Source organism: Talpa occidentalis, unplaced genomic scaffold, assembly GCF_014898055.3.
Source record: "Talpa occidentalis isolate TD23 unplaced genomic scaffold, MPIMG_talOcc4v2.1 talOcc4.16, whole genome shotgun sequence".
NCBI lineage: Eukaryota > Metazoa > Chordata > Mammalia > Eulipotyphla > Talpidae > Talpa > Talpa occidentalis.
This window is the reverse complement of record NW_023601653.1, coordinates 7585761-7596582: the sequence shown is the minus strand read 5'-3', so window position 1 is coordinate 7596582 and position 10822 is coordinate 7585761. Positions and strand designations below refer to the sequence as shown.

General features: G+C 43.1%; 1 long non-coding RNA gene across 3 annotated transcripts; it reads left to right on the top strand.

Annotated features, from left to right (window-relative positions):
- The first annotated feature begins 1582 nt into the window (after window positions 1-1582).
- On the top strand, window positions 1583-10549 carry LOC129146028 (uncharacterized). Of its 3 annotated transcripts, none has more exons than XR_008552331.1 (5): window positions 1583-1686; window positions 3466-3571; window positions 5317-5443; window positions 7690-7930; window positions 10386-10549. It is a non-coding gene; the product is annotated as an uncharacterized LOC129146028 (long non-coding RNA). The 3 variants fall into 3 exon arrangements; XR_008552333.1 differs by having other exon boundaries at window positions 7685-7930; XR_008552332.1 differs by lacking the exon at window positions 7690-7930.
- Window positions 10550-10822: the final 273 nt, after the last annotated feature.

Sequence of the window (10822 nt, the reverse complement as noted above, 5' to 3'; positions counted from 1 at the left end):
TGTAAGTAGAATGAATGGATAAAAGGGATGAGAACTGCCCTGGGGAACATATATCTGGGTTAGAAGAGACAAGGAATGCTAGTACATAAGTATTTGTACCAGCCTTGAATTTTGAACTCAAGACTGATAATTGTTGCTTCTGTTTCTTCTCATTGATGGTCTCTAGGTTTGTAGGTTGGTATCATCACTAGTTTTGGAGAATTCTCAGTCATCATTTCAATATTTTTTTGAATTTAATTCAAATGGAAATTGAATTTTTATTTGAAAAATGTTAAGTATTTCTTTTGCCATACTCTCTTTCTTCTTATAGGTTTTCAATCAAGTGTATGCCATGCTTGGATGATGCCCCACAGTCCTTAGAGGCTCTGTTGTTACTTTTTTTCCATTCTTATTTTCCCTTCTTCATACTTCATTTTGCATTGTTTCTACTGACTTATCTTCAAGTTCATTGATTCTTTTCTTGACAGTGTCAAATCTATGGATGCATCCAGAGTCTGGGTCACAACACTGGGGGCACAGTGGCAGAGAGGGCACCCCAGGGGGACCCCCAGTGTTCAGCAGCCTCTGATGCTTCTTCACCACCACCCACACTCAGTGGGAGGAGATGATGCTAGCAGTGAACACCAGAGGCAGGGATCTTGAACCATCTTATAATTCTGCTTACTGCAGGTAGCTACAGTGGATGACACTTGAACTTAATTCCAAAGGACAAATGGAAAGGGCTGACCTAGTGGTGGGGAAAGAATGCAAGACAGAATAACAGTCCCTGCAAGAAAGAGAGGGCATTGAAGAGAGGCAATAGAGATCCAGATGTTATATCCAAACTCATCAATTTGCATTTATTCAATATGTGCAGGTTTTCATCTATCAATTATTCTTCAGTAAAGCTTTAAAAAAACCCCACAAAACCCAGATGCTGACTTCCTTTACTTTAATGTGGCCTCCTGAGGTTTTGATTGAAGAAATGTCCTCAGGAGCTCACTATGAGGGGACAGAGGGTTAGCCAGCAAGAATTAAAAGTAAAGCACTCTCTCCATCAACCAAGAGGATCTTAGGTTATTAGTTTCGAATGTCAGGGTGTCCAGGTCACCTGAGGGGATGTTCCGGGTCAGCTCTTGCCTTGTGTTTGTGGTAGCTGGGCTTGTGGGCTGATGAAGATGGTTGTTTCTTCCAGAAATGTTGTCACCTGGGCTCCAATAAAGTAAGGATTTAATGAACATCATTTCACAGGAGTGCTCTGTCTCTTCAATGAAATCTTGTTAAGCAAACCTTTCCCTTATTTATTTTTCTCCAAACCAAAAAGTTCAAACCAAACCAAAATTCTTACACCTCCATTTTTTAATCTGGGGAAAGAAGTTGGGATAATTATAGATTGTTTCCCTTTGGCGATTATATAAATGTCATTCTCTGCTTGGACTGTCATTTTACTGGACATTTTTATCGAAGATGTTTACATTTCTGCAACACATTTGGAACAAACGAAGCAGCCGTTTCTGCAGGGATGTGGCATTGACGGTTGCCATGGGAACTGTGTGAAGTCACAGAAAGTAGATTATCTCATAATGCATTACCCAGTGTCAGAAACAGGCAGCCCGACGAGAGAACAAACTACCAATTAAAGAGCGACAATTCAGGGCCAGAGAATAGGAACAGAATAGAAGCCGGTGCCGAAAGGTCATGTTTAAGGTAATTTATTGGTTACTTTGCTCTACGCAAACCAATTATTCTGATTGCTTTCCACCTGTATAAATGTATTTTAACCAGTTCAGACTTCAATAGAGGGGAATGTGGAATGTGACATTTTGGAGAAATGTTCAAGATTCGTTTTTGAAAAAAATCCTTTTGCTCAGCCAGTGAGGTTTTTATATTGAGTTATTATCTTTTTATTCCTGAAAGTCTTCAGGAGGCAGCTGAACGACTTAAGGGCACAGGTTGCTGCTGTAGGTGCCAGTTCCAGCTTTGCTACTCCACGCCTCTGTTTCCTCCTCTGTAATGTGGGAATCATAACAGCCTCTACCTCTGCATAATCGTTTCCATTCCATGGGCTGGTTTTGTGGATTTAATGAGATATTTAGTAATGCCTGTCAATGAAAGCACCCCAACTTTCTTGCAAAGAAGGAAGGACTTCAAAACTCATCTTGTGGGGGGACAGAGAAGACAATCTGTGTTTGTTGCAAAGCCTCACTTGGACTAATATTAAAAGTCACCTAGAAAACTATATCAAACTGTAGATTTTGGGACCTGTGACACACCCTGGAGACCTGCGTTTTAAATGACCTTTCTAAGTGAATGATTTGTTTTAGCAAACCTAATAACCACTTGTGCTCATAAGAGGCATTTAGTTGTGCTTATCGAAATGCATTTTTCTAAATCCCATTTTCCTAGTTTGATTACCCTGTGTGCGGTGGCGCCTCGAGAACAAAAGTTTTAACAAGTGTCTTGGGCAATTCTGAGGCCGGTTGTGTAAAAATCACACTTGGGCAAACACTGCACGTCAGAGTCCCTCCAAGTCCCTTCCCCCACTCAAACCTCACTTCTCCAGCTGGAAGGAGGGACTCCTGACTTGCTTCTGGGGGTGGTGGGGTGGAGGAGGGGAGTCTTTGGAGGAAGAGACAGGAGGTGTGTAGGGGCAGGAAGGCCCAGAGCAGGATCTCTATGATCCGAGCATTCGGGTAAAGGGGTGTCCTAGAGCCCTCGGTGGCTTTTTCAGGATTTTATTGGCCTTTTTACCAGGTACAGGGCAAGCAAGGTCGGGGGAGGCCGGGAGGCTGGCAGGCCTTCCAGCCCCCACCGGTGAATCTTCACTCTTTCTGGGCTCTCTGGTGTTCTCATGGTCCCTGCTTCTCCCTTGCTGCTCTGCTGGTTCTGCTGCTCTTCTCTCTTCTCTGTTCTCTCTCTTCTGCTCGTTTCTTCCACCACTGGCTACTCTTGCTCTCTCTGGTCTTGTTCTGTTTCTGTTTCTTTTCCCTGATGCCTTCCCCATGACACCACCCTTATTGCCCAGTCTCAGCCCAGGTGTGTCCACCTATGTATGCCCACACCCCACTCCAGGTGCCCAGCATCAGGCATGCGTCCAGGACCACAGGGATACATCATTAATTCTAATGGCAGGAGGGCAAAAAAGCCTGATAATCACTTACCCTACAAGGTGAGAGCGTCTTTCCTCCCTGTGGCCAGCTGCTGCTCTCACAGAGACCCAGACCGGCTCCCTGTTCCTCTGACCTCCATATAAGGCCAAACAGAAACCAGCCTAGTCCCTTTGTCCGCTCCCACCTCCCACCTTTCCAGGGAAGGAAAGTGAAAGTGGCCCCCCCCCCCCACCCCTTGGACTTGTTTCACACATTTGCCCCAGTTTTGCAAACTTAAACAGTAAGGAAGAGGATTAACCGCTGGCTCTCAAACAAAAAGAAAAACAAACTGTGATTTTAGCCCTGCTGATCTCTGTAGTCTAAATGTTCCCACCAGGGCTGATTCCAAGCTGGTGAATGGAGCTGCTGAAGGCAGCTTTGAGAAGAGAAACCACAATTTGCTCTCATGAGCCTGCAGGAACCAGCTCCAGATCACCTCAGAGGTAAGTGAGAGGATCTGGCTGTGGTCCCATTGGGTATAAAGACACAAAAGAATTGGCCACTTGCCTGGGGTCTAGTCTCAGCCTTAGGCTAGATGGGACAAAGGAGGGTTTTCTGCCTGAGGGGAGGCCCAGGCCATTTCGCCAGGGTAGAAGAACCACATTATCCCCAAAAGGCACAGATACCTCCTTGCCTGTGCTGACTTCCATAGGTTGGTTGTTGCTGCCTGGAGTTCTGTATAAGAAGGATTCTGAGATTTTTTTTAGTTTTGCAGGAAAAGTTAACTGCTTGGTTAGTGAGCTCTGAACTGGACACAGGAGAGGGGAGTGGAGGTACATTGTAGGGACAGCAGGAAGGCCCAGTACAGGATCTCTGTGATCTGGGCAGACTGGTAAAGGAGAGTCCTGGAGCCCTCAGTGGCTTTTTTCAGGCTTTTATAGAGGTTTTAACAGGTACATGGTAGGCAGGGGTGCTGGGGCGGGGAGGGGCCGGGAGGCTGGTAGGCCTCCCAACCCCCAGCGAATCTTGACTCTTTCTGGGGTCTCTGGCGTTCTGTCTGCTCTCTCGTTCTGCTACTCTTTCTCTTTTGGTTCTGTTACTCTTTCTCTTTTGGTTCTGTTCTCCTTCTGTTGGTTCCCCATGACACCACCCTTATAAGCCCAGTCTTACTCGAGGTGTGCCCACCTATGCATGCCCACACCCTACTCCAGGTGTCCGCCATCAGGCAGGCATATAGGATCACAGGGATCCATCATTAATGCTAATGGTGGGAGGATGGAAAAGCCCAATACTTTTTCACTTACCCTCCATGCATGCATTTGACATTCATGACTTGAGTTTTCATTCATTGATTCAGAAAATATTGAGTTCCCACTAATTCTAGGTGCTGTTATAGGCACTGAAGTTAGAACTGTGAGCAAAGAACTTAGATTCTAGTGGGAGAAAGATAATAAAGAAATCCATCTGCAATATGTCAGGTGGATTGTGAAAGAAACAATTGCATTAAGGGTGCAATAATGATGGGGTAGAGGAGGGCTATTTGAGATAGTAAGGTCAGGAACAACTTCTTGATCAGATGACCATTAAACAATGACCCAAGCGAAGAAAGGGAGAGAGAAATGTGGTTTCTCCAGGAAGAAAGATCCAGGCAAGGGAGCATCAGGTGCAAAGGCCTGTGCTAGGAGAGGTGTGTATTTGTCCAAGGAACAGCAAGGGCATCATTGTGATGGGAGCTAGAGAATAAGGAAGAGAGGGGTGAAAACATGGGATGAGTACTCCTCACGTTGAGGTCTATAAGGCTGGGTCCAAAGCCTTAACTTGAGGAGAATCTCCCATCTGTACCAAGTTTTCAAACTTAAATGGATAGTTTACCAAGAATTCAAGGGCCTTACTCAAATGTCTTTTCCATTAGAGACATGAATAGATTTCCTCTAGCTCAGGTACATCTCTGGAAGGAAGAAAGGCAATAAAAAACACAAGAATAATAGTAGGAAAAATCCCTTGTACTGCCAAAGGAGATGGATCCCAGTGATTGCTCATTTTCAGGAAGGAAGACAGGAGCAAATAGCTTACTAGATTTTCATTTGGACACGTGTGATCATAATACACAAAGGGGTTGTCTGTGGAGGAATGTGACATGTGTTAGAGTCTGGCTGGAATGGATTTTAACTCTACCTCTGCTATTTTTGAAAGTTTTCCTTCAGTAAGAATGTATTGAATGCCGATTTCCTGCCTGTTTCTGTGCTAGATACTGAGAGATATAAAGATGAATAAGATACTTCCCTCTCCTCAAGGAGTTTACAGTTGATTGAAGAGTGGTGTGGATGACTTAGAGCAAGACATTTACCCTCATTGTCTTCATAAATAAAATGCAGGTAATCATGTTGTCCTGTGAAGGGGCTGGGGGTTAAATGAGATAATGCAGAACAAAAAACCCAACCATGGTTTTTTTGTCCATCTTCCACCCCTCTTTTGGAGGGTAGGACTGCCTATGTGATGTGCTCTTTCCCATTCTCATCTGGTCAAATTAAAGATCAAGAACATCCTTGAAGGCAAAATCATCCATCACAATGCACCATGATTTAGGGCAGCAAAAATTTTAATACCACATAATACTATAACAGTCAATATACATCATTAGAAACTTTCCAGAGCCACAGAATGTACAATTCCAAGAGTGAACCAAAATATGAACTATGGGCCTTGGGTAATATGGGTGATAATTTATCAATGAAGGTTTGGAAAGTGTAACAAATGCACCATTTTGTTGAGTGATGCTGATAGTGAGAGAGGCTACATACGTGCCAGGTCAGATCTCTGTCCTTTCTTCTTAATTTTTCTGTAAACCTAAAGCTGCTTTACAAAATGAGTCTCTTAAAGCACCAGGAAGGGCCTCCCTTGTGGCCTCCTCTGCGGCACGAGTTCAATCCCCGGACAGGGAGCGACCCACATGGCGCAGCAGACCTCTCCTGGCTCGCCCGCTGCTGCCCTCAGTAGTGTACTTTGGTCAATCTGCCTGTCTGTTCCCCGCTTTGTCTCTGGTGAATCCTCTCACCACCTGCATCTCTGGCCTGTACCCCAGCTGTTGTGTGCATAAATATATCAGTTCTTTAGGGTTCTTTAGGACCTGAAATGAATTTTCCAAATAGAAAATATTTTAAATGTCTTCGGGGCAACTTACAAAGCTATATTACATCCACATGTGATTTCAGCTCAATTATGAGTTCCCTGAACCCCAGGTTTCCATGAACACTGAGTTCTCAGGGGGTATTTAGCTGAGATTCGAGAAGCTGAGAGTGGGGAGTGTGGGCAGAGGTCCACTTGCAGAGGCCAGAGAGGGTTAGGCCAATAAACTGGCTCTCAGTATTAAGACTTGCACAAACTATAGATGGTCTGTACATGAGCTTCAGTCTTGTCTTTCTCCCTGGCCGTCTGTGTTAAAGCAGCATCTCCTCCCCTCGTTGCTCAGTCACCCACCAATGGGTGGAGCTTGAGGGGGAGGGTTGAGCAGGGAACAGGTGATGGAAAGAATGGAATGGATGGGCGTTGGTGTGTGTGTGTGCGCATGCACACGTGTACGCGTATGCGCACGTGCATATTTATGTGCACATGCACCTAGGTTATCAAACAATCAGGAAGATACTTTTATTGATTTTCATCTCCACATAGACAGCAAAGGTGGCAGGTGATAGGATGCTGGCTTGCATGTCTTACTTCTGATACCACATGTGAAAGAGCAAATTCAGGGTTGCCTGGTCCCTGTCTAGTGGAATCAGATTTTAGCTGGTTATGTTCATGCGTGCATTTAGACACCCTGAGCATGTCATTCAGAGAAGACCAATGTCTCTATACTCCAAAGCCTTTGTTTATTTATTTGCATCAACATATTTAATTCCTCGGTGCTGAGGGCATTTTGCAAACATTAAATTACCTGCTAATCCTCTCTGTGTCTTTATAAAGCAATAGAGACAAGTCTTTTATTATAAAACATTGTGAACTAAATCTGAAAAATAGACTTAAGAAGACAAGGGATAATCAAGAGGGATGAGAGAGAAAGAAGATGCGATAGGAAATTGAGTCCTACGTGAAAAGAAGCCCCCCTGCAGCTTCCAGTCAAGTCGGGAAGCCTCTGGCAATGTTCCCCTGCAGCTGGGGCCCAATCCAGCTGTCCCGTATTCCATGTAGTGACCCTGTAAGTGCGTTTCTAGTTTTGCTACTATATCGTAGTAGCTGGATAGCCTTGAATAGATATCTTCCTACTTGAAGTTTAAATTTTCATATCTGTAAAATGGGGACCAAAACAGCATCTAGAGCATAGATGTATTGAATGAATACTTGTGATAAGTTCATTTCTATCACCACCAGCAGCAGCATACATTACTATCACTGCTGGTAAGCAGATTATTTGTTCCCTGGCCAAACTTGTGTCTGAGAACTTTCCTTGGTAGACTGATGGCAAAATGCTCCTGGTTCCCCACCATTCCCCTTTCTGATGCACTTAGTGGTGCAACGTCTCAGCTCCTGCTATCTCTATGTATTTATGTGTGGAATTTGCATTCGTTTTGGGACTCACTTTGACCAGTAGACTATAGAAGTGATGTTGTTTCATTTCTGAGTTTAGACCTCAAGAGAACGTCCATGTTTTTGTTTGCTGTCTTGGAAACCTGTCTTGTTACCTTGAGTACAAGGTCAAGTTAACATACTGGATGATGAGAGACAGTCCAGGAGTCCTCATGATCCCAGATGACAACCATTCCCACTCAATCAGTCCTCAGTCACCTTAAGGATGACCACAGACATGAGTGAGGCCAAATGACCCAGGCTCTTCCTGGCCCAGATCTGCAGAACCACCCATCACACTGGTAAATTTGTGAGCATTAAAAATGGATGCTGTATTGTTAGTAAATCTGGGGTGTGGGTTGTTAGGCAGTAATAGCTAATTGTCCTCTTTTTGGGTTTATCTTTCCATGATCTTACTAGCACCTTTCTTTCCTAACTTACAAAGGTTAATTCATCCTATGGGTTTATCTATTTATGGCTAACTCTGATCAGGGTCAGTGTGGAGGAAAAAAGATGAATCCAAATCCCAGTCACCGAGAAGCAACAATCTGGTTGGGTAGGTAGATGTGGCAGATGGATGACTATAATGAGGGGTGAAAATGATAAAGACCGTAAGAGAGTTTTGAATAAAAGAAAATGGCATTCTGAGAATAAAGAGACTATTTCTAGCCTGGAGTAGGGCAGAATGGGAGAGTTGGTGGAAATGACATAAAGAAATTCCTTTTTTCCTAACTTACAAGATTAATCTATTCTATGAATTTATGTACTTATGACTAACTCTGACCAAGATCTGTGTGGAGAAATAAAGATGAATCAAAGTCACAGGAAACAAGAATGTGGTATATCCACACTATGGAATACTATTCAGTCATCAGGAGAGATGAAATGCAGCCATTTTCAACAAAATAGAAGGAGTTCTAGTAAAGCAAGTCAGAGATTGAGCGGGAGACAGTGTAATTAAAAGAAGGAAGCTTCCAAAGAATATTTTTTCTAGAACCATGGACAGGGGGCTCCTCAACTTTAGATGTTCTTAAACCTTGGATTTGGCCTGAACTGGGGATCACCCTAAGAAGGACGGGGAAGTGGAGCGAGGTCACTAATGGAAGAGAAGCTCATATGAGATGCTGACAAGTGTTGGCAGCTGGAATCTGCATGCTGGTGCCGTGGTGTCTATTCCAGAGTGTTGCCTCAATGCTGATGGGTGTCTCCACTCTCCTGACTAAGCTGAGGCGGGTCTTCAGCTGCAGAATTTGGCAGGGAAGAAGAGAAGAGGACATTGACTTGATTTCCCCATTAAGTTTGCTTAATGGGACTAGGATATAATTGACTTTTGCTCCCTCAGCAAAACACTAATGGGACACAGAGGCAAAAGTGGCCAGTAGCTACTGGATAGGAAATAAGAGACGTTTGCAGGTGGATTAGCAAAGGACAAATCATATCCAGTTAATGCAGAGTAGGGAATAACCAGAGTTCAAATGCAAAAGGATTTTAAATCCACTGAACAGTGACTTGTACCTTGCTAATGGAATTTGTGCAGTACTCAAAACTGAGGGTCAGAGGAAAAAAATGGAACCAACCAAGATAATCTTTTCAACAGTTTTCTTTTTCTTTTCAATCTCTAGCCATCTGAATACTAAACTGATTTTTCAACTGGTCTGATTTTGCTAATATGATACTTCTGGTAGAATATGTTTAAAGGTTAAAAGAACATATTTAGATGTCGACTATACTTGGATTTAAGTCGTTGATTTACTCTGCTTTCCTTATAACCTTGGGCAAGTTATTTAATTTCCCTAAAGTCTTGGCCTCATCTAGTCCTTATAGATGACAGCTACAGGTTTGGGTGATACATAGACCTCCTGGACATACATGGTGGCCTGGATTCCTATTCTTTCATTTGTAAATGGGGACAGTATCCTTATGGTGATGTCAGGAGAGTTAAGTACTTTAATGTATACAAATTGCTTAGCTTGGGAGCTGACACAGAGTAGGCATGCAGTAACTATTGTTTATTAATATGGGTATGTGCTAGGGATCTTACAGGATTATAGAGTTTAATCCTCACAACCATCCTATGAGGAAAACCTTGCCCAAGTTCCCAGAGCTAGTAATTGAATATCTTGGATTTAATTTAGGCAGTCTAACTCCAGAGCCTATATCCTTAACTTGTATGCTTTGAATAGTATGTACATGTTTCTTCTTTGCACTCTCGCTTCTGTCTGCCTATCTATCTATCTATCTATCTATCTGTCTATCTATCTATCTATTTATCTATCTTTCTTCTTCATCATCATCTGCCCCATCTTTACCAATCGCTATATTTTTATTGTCTGTCTACACTATACACATATTTATGGACATATAGTTGGGCCAAAATACAGAGAACACAACAGAGACCCAGGGGACCTAATAGACCCCCCAATAACAGAGCTTATTTTCTAGTCTAGGACTGTCTGAAACCTGTGCTGGGATTTTTTTCTGCATCAAGATTATGATTAAAAGTAGTCAGCAATTCTCTTTTTTCAGTACAGTTATTTTAAATTTTACTGTTAAGAAAGAAAAATATAAAAGTGTCAACTATTTCCTTCAACCATTTGTGCTCCCAGCAAATAAGAAAGTTAATTATAATGAGAAGCATTGGAGCTGACATTGGGGGGATGGAGAGTATATATTTTCAGGAATTAGGATGGTAACATATCACTCACACACGCTGGGGCCTTGGAGCCTTCATAGCTGGCTTTGCTGTCTTTCTTCCAGGCACAGCTACAAGCATCACTCTTTTAAAGGCAACAAGCTGGCCTGGAGACAAGTGGCACCCAGGAAAAGTGTGACGCGCCCTGCACATTTATATATAGACACTCTATGGAACTGACAATTATCTGCAGTAATAGAGGAGAGTTGGCAGCATGCAAGATCCAAAACAGCAGGCAATCCTCAAATCATAACTCTTTAGCTTTGGAATGCATGGAATTCATTGGGATAATTTGCATCTGATTAACTTTTCTAATTAGGCCTCCTATAAACCAGCACGACCTCTACAGCGTCTTTCCCATAATATAAAAATCCCTCTGCAGTAGTTCCCAATAATTTGGAGATGACTCTTGGTTGGCACTCTTTCCCATCTTTGTTGTTAGTCATTGTCTGCCTCCCTCCTTCAAGTCCTGTGCTTCATGCCACCTAGCTGCCCTAAGTAG